The following is a 22,135-nucleotide window of genomic DNA, read 5'->3' as shown; positions in this document are numbered from 1 at the left end:
GGAATCTCTCTCATCCCTCCGCCTCCTCTGGCCATTTCTCTGTTATGTTTCAAGTCTTCTTGCTCATTTTTCTACCTGTTTTCAAGGACAGATATGATCACAGATGTAGCACGTGCTGCCTTGGAAGTGTTTTAGATTAATTTTTGCCTCTGATCCCAGACTCTAAGCTGTGTGTTTTCTGAGCCCTCTGTGCTTGCCCGTGTGGCCCTCATGAGAAGGCAAAGCTGGAGGAATGAAACCTGGAGTCCACACAGCGGACTTTGCAGAACTTTTTATATTATTGTCTGGCCATGTCCCTGACTTTCGGGCTAGAGCCTCTCGCATCAGGCACTGGTTAAATGCCATTGCTGCCTTTTTAGAGATCAAGTACAGAATTTTTTAAACCTTGAGTGACCTGAGTCCCGGGGGCAGCGATGAGTCACGTTGCAGGGGAGCAGCCTGATGTGCCGTCGAACCGCTTGCAGTTAAGGAAGCAGTGATTTGGGTAAGACTCTAACTGGCGCTCACAGAACAAGTGCACCCACCACCCAGCTGCGCGTCCCCCCTCACAGCCCCCTCATACCCCACTCTCCCCGCTCCCCACCCACTGGGCTGTTTGGAGGCAAATCCCAGCTGCCCTTTCCAGAGTAACGCACCGAGATCCTGGCTTCTCGGGCAGCACCTGCTTTGCCATCTGACCCCTGTGGCCTCGTGTTCGGCCCCTCTGCGCCAGGGACCTGCTGTCCTCCTGGGAGAGGCTGGGGCAGGGGGCTCGCTGGCCTCATGTCCCAGATGCTGAGGGGCCACAGTTGCTCCTGACTCCTTGCTCTGGGTCCCCCCGGGAGCCCTACAGAGCCAGCGCACCGGACCAGGCCTGTGCACCCTCCTCTCCCTGGGGGGCCTCTCCCTGGGGGGAAGATGCTGGGGAGACCGAGGCAGGGCTGGCGCCCCACGTGGAACGAGCACTGGAGGTCACGGGGCGCTGTGAGCGAGACTCCTAACAGGCCTTTGCAACGGGACTCTCGGCCCTGCTGTCACGAGGTGCCCTGAGATGGTGGAAAGTTCCCAGCTGGCCACAAATCTACGCTGGGCGACGGGAGCCTGGGAAGAGGCTGGGGAAGGCCTGTGCCGTCCACCTCCTGCGCCGCCGTGATTGTTGGGGGGAGGGGAGGGCTCTCCACCCCCTTCCCTGGCCTCTGCCCTGGGCTGGGCAGCTCTTGGCCCCCTGCAGAGTCGGGGGGGTCTCCTTTTATGCTGTTGGCTTACGGAGGTGATTTCCTACCGCCCCTTCCCATCCTCCCGGACAGGCAAGGGGTGGCCGTCAGCCCAGGCGGTGCCCCTGAGCGTGGGAGAGGGGCCGTCCGGAGGCTGTGTCTCGGGGGCGGAGCCTTGAGCGCAGCGATGGAAGGGCCGGTCGGGGGCTCGAGGGACAAGCCGCGGTGAACTGTAGTCGGGGCTCCAGCGGCGATTCAGTGGGCCACTGTGTTTAGTGTCCCTAGGGACGTCCCAGGCGCAGAGAAGCACCCCCTGTGTTGGGTGGTCGGATGAGGAATGGCCCCAGCGGTGTCCACGTCCTGCGCCCCGGAACCTCTGGGGATGGGACCTTGCACGGCAGAATGCAGAGGAGATGAAGCATGTCGGGGTGGGGAGGCTCTCCTGGGTCATCTGTGATCACCTCCTGCGAGAGGGAGGCTGGAGGCCCCACAGCCCTGGCTGTGCCGTGGGGGATGCAGAGGCTCTGGGAGTTGCAAGGGGGCAGGAAGGCCCCTCCCACGGAGCCCCCAGAGGAGCCGGCCCTGCGACACCTCGATTTCAGGACTTCCGGCCCCAGACCGCGTGAGAGCATAGATGTGAGTTCTAGGCCGCCAAGTTTGGGGTCACTGTGGCAACAGGCCCGGGGGACTTCCACAGCGGGTAGATCCCTACTGCCCCCAACCCGGCACGCCTGTGGGTCCCCAAGCCATTCATTTCCTGGACAGCCGCCTTCCACACCGGTGGTCTCCCGGGGCCTGGGCGGGGGGCTGTCAGAGGTGCTCCCGCGCTCCTCTGTGCACAGTGCGCCCGGGAGGATGGCCTTCGGGGGTGGAACCCGGGCTGCGTGACTGCTGCCCCACCCTACCAGACAGGCCCCTTCCCCCGGGCCTGGTTCTCGCTCCGCCGCAGGGTTGGCCCCCAGCGCCCACCTGCTCCTGGCCGGGCCTGGGATTTCTGGGTGGTGTGCGCTCTGCAGGGGAGGGAGGGACGCTGTGTTTGGTGAGCTGCCTGCTTGGCCGGCGTCCCCAGGGCTGGCCATGGCCCTCAAGGCTGGCTGCAGGTGGCTGACCACTGCCCACCGCCGTTGCCTCCCTCCTGCTGGCAGGATGCCGGGTGGACTCGCTTCTGATCGGGGTGGACCTCACATTTCACAGCATGGCAGCAAACTCCCCAGGGAGGAGCTGGGTTTGGGGCCACCGTGGGAGCCCGGGATCAGCACGTGGTCCTGGCAGCGGGGACTGGGATTTTCGGGGCCTTCCGTGGGCCCCAGCTTTGCACCGGCAAGTGAGAGGGCAGGGTTTTATTGGTCCCTGTGGACAAACTCCTTGCTTCTGTGAATTCTCACGATTCCTGGCTGTTCGGGGGTCACCTCCAGACTAACACCTTTTAAAAACGGTTATTGCAGTGTGGAGATCTGGGGCTGTGAAACATTACAAGATGTGCTCTTGAAAATCAATTTCAAGTGGCTTTCCTCTCTGGAATTCAGTCAGAGCTTTCTGCTGGGTTTTGGTTTGCGAGTCAATGTTTTGAAGGGCGATCCGCAGCCTCCGGCTGAAGGATAGACCCGCCCTCTGTGCCTTTTCACGTTTACGTGGCCGCGAGAACCGTGTGCGGGGCCTCCTAAAATACACGTAGTTGCACCCCCTTCACCCAGAGATCGATTCAGAGCCTGGAACGGTGCCCGGGAATCCGCATTGTAAATTGGCCGCAGACGACTCCGTTGTAGGTGGTCCTCTGACCACACAGCAGGAACCCCTGTCCAGATCCCCGCGTGAGCAGGTTCACAGCAGCAGGGTGGGGTCCGCGTGGGAGCTGAGTGTGGGTTTCCAGGTCTGGAACCTGCCGTCCCCAGGAGAGGCCAGCGAGCCAGGCTTCGGGGGGAGGGCTCTGTCTGGACTCTTGGCTTATTTATTTATTCCTTTTTATTGTGGTAAAATACACGTACCATAAAATTGACCGTCCGCACCGTTTTTAAGCGTACAGTTCTGAGGTACTAGGTACATTCGCGTTGTTGTGCGACCATCACCAGCACCCATGTCCACAGAACTTGTTCATCTTCCCCGAATGACCCTCTGTCCCCATTAAACGCTCCCCCCTCCCCCTCCCCCAGCCCCTGGCACCTACCCTGCTCCTTCTGTCTCTCTGAATTTGTCTACTCCAGGGGCCTCACGTAAGTGGACTCATACAGGATTTGTCCTTTATGACTGGCTTGTTTCACTTAGCATAATGTCCTCAAGGTTTATCCATGTTGTAACATGTGTCAGGATTTCCTTCCTTTTTAAAACCAAATAATATTCCACGTCGCGGATGGACACATTTTGTTTGTCAGCATCCGTTGATGGACCCTTGGGTTCTTCCGCCTCTTGGCTGTTATGAATAACGCTGCTGTGAACGTGGGGGTCCAGACCTCTCTTTGACCCCCGGCTTTCTGTTCTTTTGGGTGTGCGCCCAGAAATGGAATTGCCGGATCATAGGGAAATTCTACTTTAATTTTTTGATGGAGCTGAGCTGGATTCTTGGTGTATCTGACAGTTAGCATTTTCTGTGACATGGGGGAGAACCTTCCCTGTCAGCTGTCAGAGGAGTCCTTCCAGAATTCACTCCTAATTTGCCACGTCCCCTCCTGCCTCCTGGCCCCAGAAGCTGTTTTACTGCTGTGGGTTTCAGGGCTGTGAGCCCGGCCTGGCCTCCCCTGGGGCCTCTTGGGGCCCGGGGTTCCCCCTACCCCACCTCAGCAGACGTCCCCTGGGTGAGCGTTCACACACACAGCTCAGCCCCCGCCGCCCCGTGGATTTGCGTCCAGTGTGGGACCAACCAGCGCACACGGGTGCAGGGCCCTCAGCTACGAGCTGTCACAAGTGCAGAGTGGGGACAGAGGGGCCGCAGGAGGTTGGTCGTGGTGGGCGAGGGCGGGAAGGCGTTAATTGTGTAGAAGCCGCATTTAAGCAACAGAGTGAAGTCGGCCCCGCTGGAGAAACGCCTTTTCTGCGAGGGAGCGCTGGACCGCACCCCACGGAGTAGTGCAAGGGCTGAGAGCAGAGGCTCAGGGTCTGCGTCCCACAGCCCCAGAGACGGTCACGGCCAGCGGGTGGGTTTCAGATGCAGGAGGAGAGTGCTTACAAAGTGCTCACAGCTCACGAATCCCCAGAGCACAGACCTGATGCTTCACCCCTGGACCAGCGTCCTTCAGAGCGAAGCCTGCAGGGCGAGGCTTGCAGAACCCAGAGTGACGCGGCCGGGCTGGTCCGGGGCAGACCCTGCGGTGCTCTCGGACGTGGCGCTTGGGTGACACGGCGCCCGCCCCCCGTGGCTGACACCGGAGGTCATGCCGAGTGAGGACACGTCACCCGCGCCTCACTGCCAGCTTCTTTTCCTAAAGATAAAAAGAGAAACTCATGGAGCAAGAAATCAACTAGTTGTCATGATGCTTATAAGAGAGATGGAAATTAGTCTGGAGATTTCTGATCACCCAACAAGAAGACAGAGAAGGAGAGATCTATTTTTTCCCACCCTCTAGAGTGCGTCTCAGAACTGGCTCAGGGCACCTGGGTCGGCCTGGAAGGGCCACGTGTCTCTCAGCCTGATTTATTCGGTCACTTAGCAACAACTTAGAACGCAAAACCGGAGCACACACTGCAAGTGTGTGCGTGTCCCCGATGGAACCAGGAAGCAGGACTGGCCACAGAGTGCCCTGCTTCGAACCAGCTCCACAGTGGGCGCCCCACTCTGGGAGTGTTGGAAGGTCCCTGGGGACACCGGGCTCCGGACGAGACCCCTCCTCCGGGTTGCGGGTGGACTCTGCCTCTGCTGAAGTCATTTGTCCTCACCGTGTCTGTCGCTCCAGGGCCCGGGCGTCCTCCGTGTGGTCCCTGGTGCCGACCCGAAGGACCCTCATCTTTCACTGGGATGGTCCTTCAACAAACCGCAGACGTGCTCGGTGTGGCCACCGGAATTCTGGTAGACGTTCTCAGCGGCTCAGCCTGCCGTTCCGGAAGAACCCTCGTTCTGGCCACTTCAGAATCAGAAGCTTCAGTTCACAGGAAACGGGTCCCAGCGCTGGGCAGGAAGCAGCACATCACTTTTAAACGCCTAAGTGTGGGCGTCCACAGGTTGATCACAATGAAAGCACAGAAGCCGCTTCTAGTGACAAAGCTGAGGGACCCTGGAGACCCAGGAGACACGTTCTTGCTTGCGGGGGGGGCACTTTTGTAAAGGGTGTGTTTCCTGCACCAACCGTAGACTTTCTCAGTGCCCTTGTGCAGTGAAAAATGAAAAGTCCTGCTTCCCCAGCTCTTGGGGGCGGGGGTGGGAGGGGGTGAACCCAGCGGAGAATTGACTTCAGAGAGAACTGGGGCCAAGGGCATTAGGTGGTGGGCAGGGGAGGGCGGGCGGCTCAGACCTTGATGGAAAAACAATTCTGAAAACTACAGCACGAGGAAAAGCTCATTTTCCATTTGGCTAAAATTCCCCACCAGGCACTGCTTTGCTCTAGAGCTGACGTACGGCCTCGTGGGCCGGCTCTCCAGTCCCCACAGGGTCTCTGAGGGTCCTGTCCCCTCGACGGCGTCTCCCCCTCCCGGTGCCGATGGGGCCTGGACAGCTATGGACTTCCGCTGCCCCGGAGGCGGGATGCGCACGGCTGGTGGCGGCACGGCCCCATCAGCACCGCTGCGCTGGGATCTGCCAGCCGGCCTCCTCCCGGCCCGTGGCTGTTGCCAGCCCCGACTGAGTCACCGGGGGCTGGGCACCCTCCAGATGCTTTATTCCGACTGTCCTTGCTCACCGGAAAGAACAATCAACGTCAACCTGGGTCTCTGGATGGATTCTTTTCAGTTTTTGGATGTTCTTAAAATGCCAGACTACTTAACAATTGGTAAATCCCTTCCCTTCCTTGAAAACAGCTTCACTTCCAGAGAAGCTGCCGCTTTCTGGGAATCCTGAGGTTCTAGAGATCTGCACGCAGCGCTGGGAGCGGGGCCTTGCTGTGAACCTTCGCCACACATTTCCTACACAAACGGCTGTCTGATGAGCTGCCAGACTTAAACCATTTGGGTTTGCACTGATGATTTTGGACCCGGGCCAAGTTTCTGTCACGAGGATTTGCTCCAAATGCCGTTTCCTCTGTCTTTCTTGCTGGGGAGGCACCCGGCGCTGTGGGTGCCCAGGTTCCCTCGCCCAGCCAGTTATCTGCGGCCGAACCAGCGTCGCACTCTGGGCTGGGGAGCGTGAGGGGGTCCAGGCCCTCCCACCAGAGGGGCTTCGTTCTGGGACTCCCACCGACCCGAGCGCGGAGGATGCCTGTGCGCCAGCCGTTCTGGAACCCGGGCGAGGGCACAGGGCACTGGCCCAGCTCGGCCACACCGGCCTTCCCCAGGCGGGGCGTCTCGCTGTCGTGGCGGGTGTGGGACGGGAGGCTGGCGTTGCACCCTTGGCCGAAACCTTTCCCCTGAGCCCCCTGGGATGTGATCAGGTCGGTCTAGGTTTCAAGCGATGTCTGTACCCACACACCTAGGAGTGCGGTCGCTGCGACCAGATGCCCACTTTCGAGGTGGTCTGTACTTTGGCCAACGCTGTGTGTTCAAGTCCCTTCTCACCCTTGTTAATCTGACGGGCTCACCTGGCCCCTCCTGGCTCTGGTTTGCTTACTGGCAGCTCTGATGCCGGGAGAAGGGGGGGCCGCCTGCCCCTCCATGGGGTGCGTTTTCTGCAGCGCAGGTGGTCTACGGGCTTGCAGACGTGACTCCTGCCCCTCCCGGGCCTGGCTGACTCTCCGGGAGGGTCAGTCTGACACCTTGTCAGGCCATTGGGCTGGCCGTGTGGGAGACCCGGTGGCCTGTGTCAAAGGGGAGGCCTCCCTGCCTCACCTGTGCCGCTGGCCCCGGGCCTAGGGGATGCCGCGGGCCCTGCTCGGGGTCCTGCTCAAGGGAAGGAAGGAGAGCGCCTAAAACGTGGGTGCCTGCCATGGGGCGCCGTCTAGGGACAGAGCAGGGTGCGGAGTGTGACAGCGGAGCGCGGGGGCTGACGGAGGGTGTCTCAGGGCACTACGGATGGGCGGATGGAGCAGAGCGACCTTGCTGCCTACGCAGACGTGGAAGAGGCTGCCAGGGACCGTGTCTGACCTTGATGTTCTCAGCGCGAGGTCAGACCCAGAGCACGCAGGAGGCTGGCACGTGTGCTCCTGGGACCTCCCTTTGTGGGGTTTTGTTCTTCCGTTTCCTTATCGCTCCCGTGAACCACAGACGTGGACGAGCCTCTGCCACATGTTAGGGGTGAAGGGTGGAGAGACCCCTCCCCTGAAACGTCCACTCCCCACTGGTTTTCAAGGAAGGCAGTGGAATGTACTGGAAGAAACAGACCATCTGACCCATCCTGTGCCTTCAGGGTTGTCCTACGCCTGACACACAGTAGCGCTCCACAGCCACCTACACCACAGCCTCTGCCGGGCACACGCATAGGTGAGTCCCAGCTGGGAACTTACCCCGTCGTAGGACACAGCTCTGCATCTTTCCGTCCCTACCACGAGCCCCCACCTGTTCCTGTGCCATGGGACGGGGAGGATGCGTCGGAACGGATGGCAACGTCTTGCTGGTGAGCAGGACACTGGGCTTCTCATCCCCGAACCATTTCCCGCCACTGCTGCTGCTGCTTCTTGGGGGTGGCCGGTCCCCTCCAAAGGGGCACAGCTCGCAAGTCCACACGTCAGCTTGTACGCTTTCCTCTGGGTCCGTCCTTTGCCTGGCCCTGTGGGGCTCCACCTTTGGTGGGCAAGACCTGGCGTCAGCGGTGTGTACACCCAACTCGTGTGCCAGGGGACACTGCACAGCTGTGACTCGACTTCAAAACCTCCCGTGTAAGATGTGACTCAATGGCGTTGAGTCAGGGAGGAGGAGAGAGTATTATCCCTTTCCTGCCGTCGTGGGTCTTTTGTTTCCAGTGTGGGGTGAGTTAAATTCACCTAACCCCCGTCTGCAGCACAGGACTGTGACGGTCAGAGCTGCGCACTTGTGTGTGTGTGTGAGGTGAGGTGATTGGCTGGGACGGGGCTCACAGGAGCAGTTTCTAATATTTTTTGGCCAAGCCGCATGGCTTGTGGGATCTTAGTTCCCTGACCAGGGGTAGAACCCATGCCCCCTGCAGTGAAAGCATGGAGTCCTAACCGCTGGACCACCAGGGGAGTCCCAGTAGTTTCTGAATTGAGCCTTGACAGAGGAACTGACCAGATCAAGAAGGGGATGGGAGAGTAGCACCGATAAAATCCTCCTGTTATAGTGATAATAATGGCTGTCATTTGTTGTGTGTCCATTATGTGAGACGTGTGCTTTTGCTTATTTAATCCCAACCCTTTGAGGTGGGGACCATTATCCCATTTTACAGATGAGAAAATTGAGGTCCAGGGGGATGAAATGAATTGTTCGACCTGAGCTGAGTCCTGTAACTGTCAGGACACAAACCTAGGCAGAACTTGAGACATTAACCAATCTTCTAGAGGCAAGGATGGGCTGAGGTGTGAGAATTGTAGGATGTCAGATCTGATTTTAAAGACACATTATTTAAAGGATCTTGACAAGTAGAAGTGATCACCTTTCTGTTAGAAAGGGAGTTTGTCTAGCAGAATGAACTGACTTTTTAGTGGCAAACCAAAACAGTGTATCAGCAATAATTATCAGATGTTTCCAGCTAAATGAGAGCGGATTTGCAGGTTGCCTCTCCCTGTGTAGTGACAGTGGGAGGTGAACAAAGACAAAACAACATGCTTCCAAGAAAGTCATTTATTTGGATGAAAAGTTACATTTTCCTATTGACAAAAGATACCATCTTTATCTTTCAATTTGAGCATTTTGTCTGTTTACATTTAACGTGATAATTAATATATTGGGGATTTCATCTAACATTTCCATCTATCTAAGTTACTGTGTGGTTTTTGTTTTTGTTTTTGTTTTTTTGGCGGCACGCGGGCCTCTCACTGCTGTGGCCTCTCCCGTTGCAGAGCACAGGCTCCGGACGCGCAGGCTCAGCGGCCATGGCTCACGGGCCCAGCCGCTCCGCGGCATGTGGGATCCTCCCGGACCGGGGCACGAACCCGTGTCCCCTGCATCGGCAGGCGGACTCTCAACCACTGTGCCACCAGGGAAGCCCTACTGTGTGTTTTTTATTTGTCTTCATTATTCAGTGTCCCTTTTTCTCTCCTTTCAAAAATAATTATTTTTATTATTTTATACCCCCCTTTGTTAGTTTGATAGTTATACATACCTTTCTTGTTCTTTTAAATTACCGTAGAAATTAAAATATGTATCTGGGAGTTGTCAAACGCTAATAAATATTAATATTTGTGAAAGAGAGAAATAACCTAATTTTTTAAATACACAAAAGTTTGGCATAGGCCCTTCATTTAAAAATCTTCACATGGCCAGTAAGCATGTGAAGAGGGGCTCAATATCATGTCGTCAGGGAGATGCAGATGTAAACCGCTCGAGTACCAATATACCTTCACCAGAATAGCTAAAAAGTTATTATTTTCATCTGCAAAGTTTCTTTGATTTATCTTCCAGTTCCCTCCTTCTTTCTTCAGTTAGATACAGTCTATTAAGTTCTAAATCCCAGTTATTATATTTCTCAGCTCTAGAACTTCTTTTTTGACTCCTTATTATAGTTTCCACTGTACCAGAATTCTCAATCTTGTCTTTCATTTTCTTGAGTATTGTAAGGGATTGTTAGAAGTTCATATTCTGATGATTCCATTTCCATAATCCATGGCTCTGTTTCTGTTGTCTGTTGTTTCTCTTGATTTTGGATCATGTTGTCCCGTCTCCTTATATGTCACATTATTTTTGACTGTGTGCTGGGTATTGTACATGAAAAAATACAGAGATAACTCAAGGCCTAGGACAGTGTCATCTTCCTCCGTGAGAGGATTTATCTCAGTGTCTGGCAGGCAGCTGGAGTGGTAGCCATACCGCGACCACTGCTGCCTGAGCAGGGACTGAGTTCCAGAACGACTGGTCCTGCTTAACCGTGTAGCAAGGCGGCAGGTGAGGTAGTGCTTACCTTGTGGGATGTGGATGACCCCACGGAGGGTACTGAGAGTGTCTCCAGGAGGAGATGGGAAGCTGACTCAGTGATTTTTAAAGTCCCCTCCAGCACAGTGCCCCAGAGTCTCTGTGGCTGTAGCCCCTACGGCACACGTGTAGGACGGGCAGCCTGTCTCCAGGGCTCCTGATCCACACTGACGAGTCGCTCCTTCTGGCCTCAGCACGGTGGCAGCAGCTGCCTCTTACTCCTGAGGCAAGGAGGCCGCCTCTGCTTTCTCTGACCAGATGTCTCCCGCTCACACGGGAGGGATGAAGCAGCCAGCCTCAGGGATCCAGTCGCAGCGCCTTAATGGAGACATGAATTCCCCGTGGATCTAGTTAAAATGCAGATGCTGGCCAGCACGTCCGGGGCGGGGCCTGAGAGTCTGCATTACTAAGGAGCTCCCAGGTGATGCTGATGGTGCTGGCTCATGGACCATGCTTTGAGTAGCACGTGGGGCTGGATGACTGGTGACGAGGAAATCCAGACTTAGGGAAAACCTATGTGAAGGTGTAAGTCCAGAGGAGGTGACAGAGCAGGCAGTGAAGAGCTTTGACCTGAAGGGCCTGACTTCAAGTCTTGCCTCTGCCCTTTATGTGGAACGTGGTCCGTTGATTACTGCTCCGGGCCTCAGTTGTTCTTAACATAGCTTTATTGAGAAGTAATTCACGTACTGTACAACTCACCTATTTAAAATGTACAATTAAACCGTTTGTAGTACGTTGACAGAATTGTGCAACCGTCACCACAATCAGTTTCAGAACTATTTGGTCGCCCCAAAAGGAAGCCTTGTCTGCATTAGCAGTCTCCCCCCATTTCTCCCTCTCGCTGCCCCTAGCGACCATGAGCCTGTCTACGCTTGCGTGTTTTGGACACTTCACATACGTGGAATCACGTAGTATGTGGTCTTTTGTATGTGGCGTCACTCACTCAGCGTGACGTTCTCAAGTGTGGCCTCAGTCACTCAGCGTGACGTGCTCAAGATCCGCCGCGTCGCAGCCTGTGTCAGAGCTTCGTTCCTTCGTGCGGCTGAGTGAGATTCCAGTGGACGGATCGGCCACGTTCTGCTCATCCAGTAATTGTTTCTGTTATTCGCCCATTAAGAATAATGCTGGGGCTTCCCTGGTGGCGCAGTGGTTGGGGGTCCGCCTGCCGATGCAGGGGACAGGGGTTCGTGCCCCGGCTGCTACAAACACGTATTTTTGGTGTGGTCATGGTTTTTGTTTTTTTTTTTTCCCCCAGTATGCAGGCCTCTCACTGTTGTGGCCTCTCCCGTTGCGGAGCACAGGCTCCGGACGCACAGGCTTAGTGGCCATGGCTCACGGGCCCAGCCGCTCCGCCGCATGTAGGATCTTCCCGGACCGGGGCACGAACCCGTGTGCCCTGCATCAGCAGGCGGACTCTGAACCACTGCACCACCAAGGGCAGCCCAGTGTGGTCGTGTTCTCACTTCTCTTGTGTATATGCCCAGGAGTGGAATCGCTGGGTCGTATGGTAGCTCCATGTCTAACCTTTTGAGGGGCTCGCAGACATGGCAGCTCACCTTGTTACGTCCCTGCAAGCAGTGCTCGAGGGTTCCAGTTTCCCCCCATCCTCATCAACACTCTGGTTCTCTGTCTTTTTTTTTTTTTTTTAAAGCATTTTAAAAAAATATGTATTTATTTTTGGCTGCATTGGGTCTTCCTTGCTGCGCGTGGGCTTTCTCTAGTTGTGGCGAGTGGGGGCTACTCGTTGTTGCGGTGCGCGGGCTTCTCCTTGTGGTGGCTTCTCTTGTTGCGGAGCACGGGCTCTAGGCGCGCGGGCTTCAGTAGTTGTGGCACGTGGGCTCCAGAGCGCAGGCTCAGTAGTTGTGGTGCACGGGCTTAGTTGCTCCGCGGCACGTGGGATCTTCCTGGACCAGGCATCAAACCCCTGTCCCCTCCACTGGCAGGCGGATTCTCAACCACTGCAGCACCAAGGAAGTCCTGTCCTTTTCTTATTGAATGGTCTTGGCACCCTTGTTGAAAACCAATTGACGGTACGCATGAGGGTTTGGAGTGTCAGATTTTAGTCTTAAACTGAGGATAAAGATTGATGCCTGCGTGATACTGCTCTCACGAAGGTTCAGTGATCAGTTCCCACGAGGAGCCTTCATCCGGGGTCTGGCACCCAGAGCATCGCTGATGATGGGGACGCAGGAGCCGGGCGTTCACCCCGGAAGAGGCACAGGCTGGGGGGGCGGGGGCAGCGTGGTCATCGCTGAGCTTGGGGGTGACGCTTCCCTCCTTGCAGCCTGTCTCGCTGGCATGCCAACGTGACCTGGGCAGCGGGGATGGAAAGAATTACTCTGACGTCTCACAAACATGGACGATGATCCTAGGTGAGGGGTAGGGAGTTGGAAGAGCGTCCTTGGTAATAAAGCAACAAAGGCTCGGAGAAAACGTAGCCCCAGACAGCGTTTTCTAGGGAGGCCGCTGGGCCCAGGTTTTCCTGCTGGGCCCCCGTTGCCCGCAGAGCAGCTGTGGGGGGCTCTCCTTCCCCTGCGGGGCTGGCTTATCCTCCGGCTCCTTGAATCCCCCATGAAGTGGGCCAGGGCACCAGGCAGCCAGCACACAGGTGTCGTCTGCGGCCACCTCCAGCTCAGGGCCACGCTCGTGTCGCTCTGCCGTGGGCTGGGGGATGAAGCAGAGACCACCACCGTGGTCCATCCGGAGGGCCTGGGGTTTGGATGCTCTTTCTACCAGCATGTTTTGTACCCCAGGATCGATGGAGCACCTCCGAGCTTGGTGTCGCGACTCACATGGTGCCTCTGGGCTGCTTCTTTACTCCAGGCGTCCTGTTTGCCCCAAATTCCACTTCCTGAACAAAATCCTGGCAAAATCCTTAGATCGTGTCCTGCTGGGACTCTTCCATCTCAGCTGCTGCTCATGGGGTTGTCGAGACTTGTCCCCTACAACCTCTGGCGTTCCCGTCAGGGCAGTGCTATCCCCTCAAGGGTGGGCAGTGCCCATCTCTCAGGTCTCCCCCTCCGTCCTCCCCCTCCCGAGGTCCCCCAAACCTGCTGTCGGTGACCACGCCATGCAGACCTTCTCGGGGATGGGCAGTGCCTCAGTGGGTGGGTGCTATCAGGAAAGTCTGATTTGGTCTGCAGTGGGGCTGCTGAAGAAATGCCCGGATCCTCCCTGTGGGCAGCCCTCCCCGGCCAGAGCCGCCCGGCACAGAGATGAAGCGGCTCTCGGCCGCTCATGCCTTCTTCCCCCGCAGCCCCCGTGTCTGCAGCGTCAGTATGTGACTGCACATCCCCACAAGGGCAGGGACTGGCCGTCCTGGTCACTGCTGAGTGCTGGTGGCCAGTGGGGACCCCGGGACCTGGGCGCAGTGTCCTCTGCTCGCTGGGACCCCTCCCTCCCCCTGCCATGAGGGACTTTTCCAGCACCTCCCTCAGCTGCTCAGAGGCGTCTGGCTCCTTCCTCCTTCAGGGTAAGACACGAGACCCTCTGCTGCCTCCTACCCCAGCCCTGGGAGCCGGTCCTGGCGGTGTGTCCACGTGGCTGTGCCCGCTCCTCTGCAGGTGCTGTGCTCCCCCACCCTGCCTGTTGGGAGGCCTGGTCCTTGGGCTGCCCTGGATGGCTTGGGCTGGGGCCGAGGGGAAGGATGCTATGCTGCACTTTCCAGTGTGACGCTGGGCTGGGCACTTACCCTCTCTGGACACGCCCTGCGGACACTTGCGGAAAGAGGGACTGGCCATCCCCACACGGGCACAGGGGTGCCTGTTGGGTGAGGGGCGTGGGTGTCCACCCCACCGTTCTCAGAGCTTCTGGACGACAGGCCGGTTTACTGGCCTCCACCCTCCGCAAAGCGCGAGTGCCTGGAAGCGGGGCCAGAGAGAGACTGCGAAAGGAGAGGGTGAGTCAGGAACGTGGAGCCATGGTCTGGGGTGTGGGGAGCGGGGAGAACGTCTCCCCCCACGTGGTTCTTGCATCCGACGCAGCTTCTGGAAATGAAAACAGCAGTTGAGTCTGCTTTTCCAGTGTTTCATTTTCCTTCGAAACAGAACTGCATTCCATCAGAGCCGCTAAATATTTATCTTAACATTCTTCCTATAATTTAAAGTTATTTGCCATATTCTAGGGGATGTTTCGTGTCTCCCGTTGTGCAAGAGCTCTCTTGTTGTCACAGACACAAGCCCAGCGTTCTCTGTCCCCGGTCACGGACAGCGGTGTGACCAGGAGGGAGGCTGGGTCAGGCACTGACGAGTCGTGTCTCCGACATTCACTAATCTCCCTTTGAAGCAAAGACAGCAAACATCGGGCCGGAGATTTGGGTGGCAAGAGAATCTAGCTAGGATTTAAAGATTTAAAAAATGAATTTGTGTTTAACGCGTGGAGCCTGCTGCCCTGCCAGCCTCTGGTTCTGGGACACGCGGAGCCCCCACGCCGCCAGGCGACAGGGCAGTGGGCCGCATAGGAAATAGTGCAAAGGCTCTCTCGGATCCAGTTTAAAAGTTCAGCGTTGAAGGTACAAGAAGTTATTTTTGCAGCGATAATACAAATTCAGATTCTGGCGGAACACGCATCATGCTGGAAAGAAGATTTTGCCAGACTGAGATGTCTGTGGAGCGGAAGTATGCTTGGAATTGACGACGCTGCCCAGCTAGCGATAACTGCATCAGAAAACCCTCCCCATCGCGAGAGAGGCTGAGGTGCTCAGAGTCCACAAGAAAGAAGTGGAGCGACTGGACCGCGAGGCCCGTGTGATGCCGCTGATGCGGAACTGAAGAGCGAAAGCAAGCTGAGCGGGGCAGGTGCCCTTCTCCCTGCGCTCCCTGCCGTGCGCTCCCTGCCGTCCTCATCCGTCGTGCTCAGAACTGTGGGATCCTTAGTAAATCACGTGGCCCACGGTGGCATTTAATTGTTAAATGAGCCCTTTACATTTGGGGTGCATTTTATTCAAAATCCACTGGGAGCTTCAAATTTTTCAGTGAATGTTGTGCCAGAAAACCACTTCGGGAAGCTTTTAGTGAAGCGCAATTGTCGCAGAGCAAACTCGCTTACGGAAGGATGCTGGCATGTTTCCCTGCAAAAGCACAGGAGGACCAGGGGAGCCACACGCCGTGGTCCTGGCACGGGGTCTTTGGGAACCGTGCTGTCCTGTCCCTGTGGAATGCTCTGGAGCGGCGGAGGAACCTTCTGACGGGTCCACGTCCTAAAATCAAGCATATGTATATTCTGTACGCACACGGAATACAGAACCAGAACCTTGCATCCCAGGGCATCTTTTATCCAATCTGGGACCACGTCCATGCACTGAAGTCCTACCCACCTTGAATAACTCCCCCAGGAGGCTGCCCACCGCCTGTCACGGCAGCATACGCTCCGGCCGGTCCGGGCTCCCCAAACCCCTGGCTTTCACTGCCTCGGGCGACCATAACTTGTTCATCCCGGTCCCCACGAGCCTCCGGCATGACGTCCCCTGGCACTTGTCGAAGGTCATGGAATGAGGCTGTTCCTGCCGTGGTCCGCCTCCCTGTCGTGTCCCCATATCAGAGTGGTGCTCACGCAGGAGTCCAGTGGTCAGAAGTGTGCGAGGTTCAGGACTCGGAGCCGTCTACCAAGGCACATCTGAGCCTCTTGGTTCCCAGCGTTTCAAGCAGAAACGGCTGCTAAGGACGGCCGGTGATGCCGAGCGCTTGCTGTCGAGCCAGGGCTGGCCGCGTGCTCTGCGCACATCGCCTTTTAACCTTCGCACAGCCCTGAAAGCGGGTGCTGTCGTTGCGCACCATGTTCAGTTGGGGGAACAGAGGCGCAGAGGTGAAGACAGCTGATCGGTTCTGCAGCTGGGGTTCAGCACGGTAAGGACCCGCCGCAGACAGGCCGGCCCCACCGTTCACACGCACAGGAAAGCTGAGCTGATTTTATCACGGACACCCGCGTAACCCACCACCGGATCCCCCCATTAGCGTCGCACTGCGTTCACTTTCCCAGCGGTCGATCCAGCTCTCCATCCCCCTCTGCATCTGTTCACGGACACCCACGTAACCCACCACCGGCTCCCACCATTAGCGTCGCGCTGCATTCACTTTCCTAGCGGTCGATCCAGCTCTCCATCCCTCTCCGCATCTGCGGATCCGTCTTATTTCTGTGCGCGTTTCAAGCAGCCGCCGTGGACTCCCGTGCGCTTCACCCCTTAACACTGGGGCTCACGTTTCACCAGCTAGAGCTCAGTGTTTATGTTTTCAAGTAAACTTTCCATGCAGTGAAACGCACAAATCTTAGGTGTACCGTTCGCTGAGTTTTGACGTAAGCAAACACCTGTGAACCCCTCCCTTATCAGCAAGTGGAATTTCCCATCCCCCCAGAAAGTGCCCCAACCCCAGGCAGTCCTTGCCTGCACCCCGATGAGGCAGCCAATGTCCTGATCTTTTCATCATTGATTAGTTTTGCCTGTTGTGGAACTTCATGTAAACCAGGAGCCAGCATTTTTAACTCCCAGTCTCCCTGCCACCTGGTGAGGAGCGTTCAAGGGCTGGCCTTGGGGTACGGACAGATCTTTGTTTTCTCTGTGTATCAGCCAGGGTTCTCCAGAGACACGGGACCAAGAGGATCTCGATCATCTGTCTGTCAGTTATCTATCTAATCTGTCTATCTGCAGAGAGAGAGAAATTGATTTTTATTTTCAGGATTGGGGGTTGACAAGTCCAGAATCTGTAGGGCAGGTGAGCAGGCTGGAAACCCTGGCAGGGTGTCTGTTACGGTCACGAGGCAGAATTGTTTTCTTCTCTGGGAAACCTCAGTTTTGGCTCCTAAGAGCTCCATCCGGTCGGATGGGGCCAACCCACGTTACGAGGAGCCGTCTCCCTTGCTGGGAGGTGGCCGGTTGTAGGTGGTAACCACGTCTACCAAATTCACACAGCCTTGTTGTTGGCACTTGACCACGCAACGCACACCCTGCCCTCTCGCTGTGGGATGTCTCTGTGTTGAGACCTCCCGCCCCGGCCCTGGTTGAGAATTGGGAAGGCAGTTTCCTGTCCCAGAGACCCAACTGGAGGGGAGGAGCCAGGACCCTGGTCAGGAGTCTCACCAGCCCGTGGAGGGAGCCGTGCTGGGCCGGGAGCAGACTGGGGGGTGGGCGGTGCCTGGGCCTCCCTACCCCAGCCCAGCCGCTGAGCGCCGCTGCACGTCACCAGAGGGGTTCTCTGTGCTGCCCTCCTCCACAATGGCTCCTCCCAGAAGATGATCTGATTATGTTTTAATGAGAATAATATTTGCTTCGAGGAAGGATGAATCCAGCCGTGTTTTTATATCAGCCAGATGTCCTCAACTATTCACCCCCTCCCTCCGCTAGGAATCTGGCAAAACTTGTGAAGCAGCCGGGCCCCAAAGATTCCCCTCCCCGGCCTCACCTCTCCCAACCGCCAGCTTGAATTCTCAGGCCCAAGGGTGTTTCCAGGGAAAGGGAGCCACGTGGAGCTGATTCATCTGTGCGGTGCTCATCGAGATGGTTTTGTAAGAGCTAATTGGAGCGCGGGTAGCCTTTCAGATCTTTCTCATGAGCCTCTTTCCGACCCTGTTGTTCGAGCCAAGCCTCAAGAGAACCTCGACTTCAGCAGACTGACGATTGGTCCGAAACTCAGAAGCTCTGGTGGTGAAGCAGGCACCAGACTTGGCTGAAATGTTCTGCTGATTTTAGGCTGAGCAAAGCCAGGCAGTTGGGAAAGCCTAGACTTCAGCAAAGCTAGTAACTGTTTCCTTCCCTTCTGTTTTTCAGGCTGACAACAAGCTCTGAGCCGTGAATCTGGAGACCTGCCGCAGCGACAGGTAGGGCTCGTCACTTGTCCCCGCCGCTGACCTGCGATGGCCCAAGGGGTGGCTGTGTTATCTTGCCCTGCGTCCTTTTTGATAGAGTTTTCTTTTGCCAAAGAATGGGGTGTAGAGAAGTCACTTCGTGTGTTTCTTGTCTCCAGAACTTAGTTGTTCACTCATACATTCTCTTATTCAATAACTTTTATTGAACACCTACTGTGTGATGAGCTGTAACAAGGGCCGGGCATCAGTGCTGAGAAAGAGACATTGCGTGTGTCCTTCATGGGGAGACGAATAACTACCAGGCAGACGGCTAAGTGGGAATGTGATCGCCACTCGCGATGGAGGGAGAGACTCATGAGTGCCAGACAGGAGCCTCCTCTGGCAGGTGGTGGGACGAGGCTCTGAAGCTGGAGAAGGAAGCGTGTGGGAGGGGCGGGGAGCAGAGTGTGCAGGATCCCTGAGGACAGGAAAGACCTGCGGGAGGGACGGCTGGGAGGAGGGTGAAGAGGCCACGGAGAGGAGCGTGTGTTGTATCCCAAGAGTGATGAAAAGATGCTGACACGTCTGCAGCAGGAGAGGGACGTGGTCTGATGCGTGTTGTTGTTTAAGCCAGGTTTATTGGGATATAATCGACAGCACTAGAATCCACGCCTCTCGCTGTGCCGTTCTGAGTGTGGAGACATGCGTCCAGTTGCATAACCACCAGTCAACATACAGAATGCTCCCATCACCGTCCCGTCACCCCCCAGAATTCCCTTTGTAGTTGACCCTTCCCGTCGCCAGCCCCTGGCAGCCCCATCTGATTCCTGTCGCTGGAGATCAGTTTTGCCTTTTCTGGAACGTCCCTGAAGCGGAATGACTGGACCTGCCCTTTGGGTCTGTCTTCTTTCCCTGGTTGCAACGCATCCGACAGCCACCTCGTCACACGTGTTAGTCCTGTGCTCCTCGTGACTGCTGGGTGGTTTTCCGTGATGCAGACGCATCTGTCCACCTGCCGCAGACGCCTGGGCGATTCTGGTTCTCGGGGCCGCGCTTAGAGCTGCCAGGAGCCCTTGCACCCGGGCTGGCGTCTCTGCCTGTCTCTCCCCGGCGCCCAGTCGGTGCTCTGTGTGTATTCATCGGGATTTCTGGGTTGTACAGTGAGATAGATGTAACGTGAGAAAGCACCAGAACACATTCCACAGTGGCTGCCCCGCCAGGTGCCCCCACTGCCACGCCCAGGAGCTCCCGTGGCCTGGTTGTCAGCGCCCGTGGGCTTGGCCGTCCTGCTGGGCGTGCCGTGGCCCCTCGCCAGGGTTTTGACTTGTGTGTTGAGCATCTTCCCGTGGGCTTCCATGGTCTCGGATGGGGTGGGGGGAGCACCGTCCGGGAGCCGGGGTCCGAGCCCCGGTCTCAGTTCGGCCACCAGCTCGCTGTGTGACCTTGGGCAAGTCCCTTCCCCGCTTTTGCCTCATTTCCTACGCTGTTCGCTGGGGCTGTTGTGAGGATGGAGGCCAAGGTCACTGTTGGAAGGGGCTTGACAGCCGCGTGCCCATCGCGTGGTCGTCGTTATGATTCCCAGGGACAGCAGCCACCAGGCCCCCCCTGCCCGTGGACTCAGCAAATCCCTTCCGTCCTCGTTCACCCCCCACCACGACCACGAAGAGATCAGCGACGAGGACAACCGACATTAATCCATTTTTGACCTTCCAGCCTGCAGGTCACCTTCACAAGCACGTCTGTTTTTATTTTCTGTGGTGAAGGAAGGTGGCTCATACACGGTGATCCGTCCTTTCTGGAAAACCGTTTAGCGTTGCTGTCCTCCCATCCCAGCCTCGGCCCCCGCCCCATCTGGCTCCTCCCGCGAGCTCTCCTGAGCTGTACAGGCAATGCCATGTTTCCACCTTCTCGGCCGAGAACCTTCGTGTCATCCTGGACCGCGCACTCGCACCCCCATGCAGCCACCCAGCAGGTCCTGTGGCGCCTTTATTAAGAGAGATGCAGAAGCTTGCCATCACGTCCATCGCTCGCAGCCAGTCCAAGCCCTCCTCTCTCACCTGGACCACGGCCAAGGCTTGCTAATGGGTCTCCCCATCCCCGCACCCTATAGTCTGTTCTCCAAAAAGCTGTCAGAGAGGTCCTGCGACCCCTCAGAGCCCCGTCTTCCTCCCGCCTGGGGCCGGCGTCCTGGCTGCCGCCCAGGACCTTCTGCCCAGACCCCTCCTGGCTGCCCGGCTCCGCCCTCCACTCGGGCTCTGCCCCAGGGCCACCTCCTCGAACACCCCTGTCCCTGTTCCCTCCTGACTTCTCTCCATGGCACACGGCCCCGCCGGGATGTATTTAGTACGTACGGTCTGTCCCGCATCCAGGAGGTCACTCCACACCGCAGAGGGTCTGCGGGTCTGAATCCTGGGACACAGCCCTCGGCACACGCGGCCCCGTGAGCACCTGCTGAATCGACAGGCGCGTGAATGATGGGGAATCAGGGCTGGTAACGGTGGTCCTATCCCAGTGTGAAGGCCAGTGTCATAGGGCAGCGGTTTTTCTGAAACCCCCAGGGGGTCAGCAGGTGGCCCCTGGAGGCCATACTCATCCAGTGTCAGGTGGGTTCACACGTGCCTTCTCAAATGAGGCGAGCAAGGGGACCCTTGGGTGTGAGAAGAAAATATCAAAACTTCTATGGACTTTTGAATACCATTCTTTTAAAATTTCGCTGTGTATATGTGTTGAACAGCATGGCCAGTATAGTGATCCGATAGCACGTGTGTACGCTCTGTAAACAAGCGGACAGAGTCATTTACAAATGGAGACGCGCCATGAGAAGGATTGAAAGACTTGTTCCAGAGCTGCGCTTCCTAACCAGGGGCATGTCTGCCCACCGGGCAGGGGCGTCGGGTAAAATACAGAAGGCCTGGCTACATGTGAATTTTGGGATTTTAGACGAACAGGTAGGGTTTTTAAACAGTATGAGTATATCTCAAATATTGCTCGGGACATACTTACACTAGAAATGATTCAGTGCTTATCTGAAATATAGACTGGACTGGGCGTCCTAAATGTTTCTTTGCTGAATCTGACAGCGCTGTCCCGAGGGGATACATGGCAGTGCGTGGAGACAGCTCTGACGTTGCAGCCGAGGTGGGGGTGCTCCTGGCGTCTCGTGGGAGGAGGGGTGCTGCTCAGACCCCCAGAGTGTTTGGGACGGCCCCTCCCAATACAGACTGAGTTGCCCCACTTGTCGTTTGTGTCCAAACTGAGAATCTTCTCAAGGGGGGGGCCGCTTGGTGGTGCTGGTGGCTCTCCTGGTCCTTGTCACCCTCGGGGGAACGGACTTTCCGCTTGGTGGGCTCCAGGTCTGCTCCAGAAACCGGAGGAAGTGGGCTTCCCAGGGACAGTGCCCACTGGGCAGCTCACCACGTACAGTGTTCACAGAGAGGAAAGCCAAGAGCCCTCAGTAGATGGTCCTCGCGGCCAAACAAGGCAGACTTGATTTGGGAAGGCGACGGCCGTCGTGAGAAGCTCAGTCCCTTTCCATTCTTTTCCTGTCTCTTTGTTTTTCAACGTAGTTTCCCCCCAAAGCTCTCCGTCCACGTGGCGTCGAAAGTCCAGTAGGACGTTATTTTCCACTGAAGACCATTCCCTGCCTCTCTTTCCACTCAAACCCTCTTTCCCAGACAGGCTCCAACTTCTCTCTGTTAGTTGTTTCTTCTGATTAGTTTTCAGTAACTCTAAGTATTTCGCTTTTACTGCTACTTCCTGATCTTTCGCATTTTAAACACCCTTTATCTCTCACGCACAGCTCCCGACCCTGCGCCCCCTGCAGCCTCTTCTGCATCCCCGTCCTCGTGACCCTTGGTTAAAGCAGTATTTAGCGTGTGAAGGGTTATGGACGGTGTCAGTCACGGTCCCATCAGGCTGCACGACGTGCTGGAGTCACGTTTCTTTTCTGCAACAACCTTTTGTTTTCTCTGGGGTTAATAGACACTTCTCTCCTGCAAGCTTAGTGTTCTGCGTCTGGTCCCGTGTTTCTTCTCCAAGCCATCTATCTCAACCCTAAGATTCTCTCCACG

This window comes from Aethalodelphis obliquidens, unplaced genomic scaffold, assembly GCF_003676395.1.
Source record: "Aethalodelphis obliquidens isolate GAN/ISIS:26980383/991018 unplaced genomic scaffold, ASM367639v1 scaffold20, whole genome shotgun sequence".
Classification (NCBI taxonomy): Eukaryota; Metazoa; Chordata; class Mammalia; order Artiodactyla; family Delphinidae; genus Aethalodelphis; species Aethalodelphis obliquidens.
The sequence above is the reverse complement of the archived record's forward strand: the minus strand, read 5'-3'. Positions refer to the sequence as shown.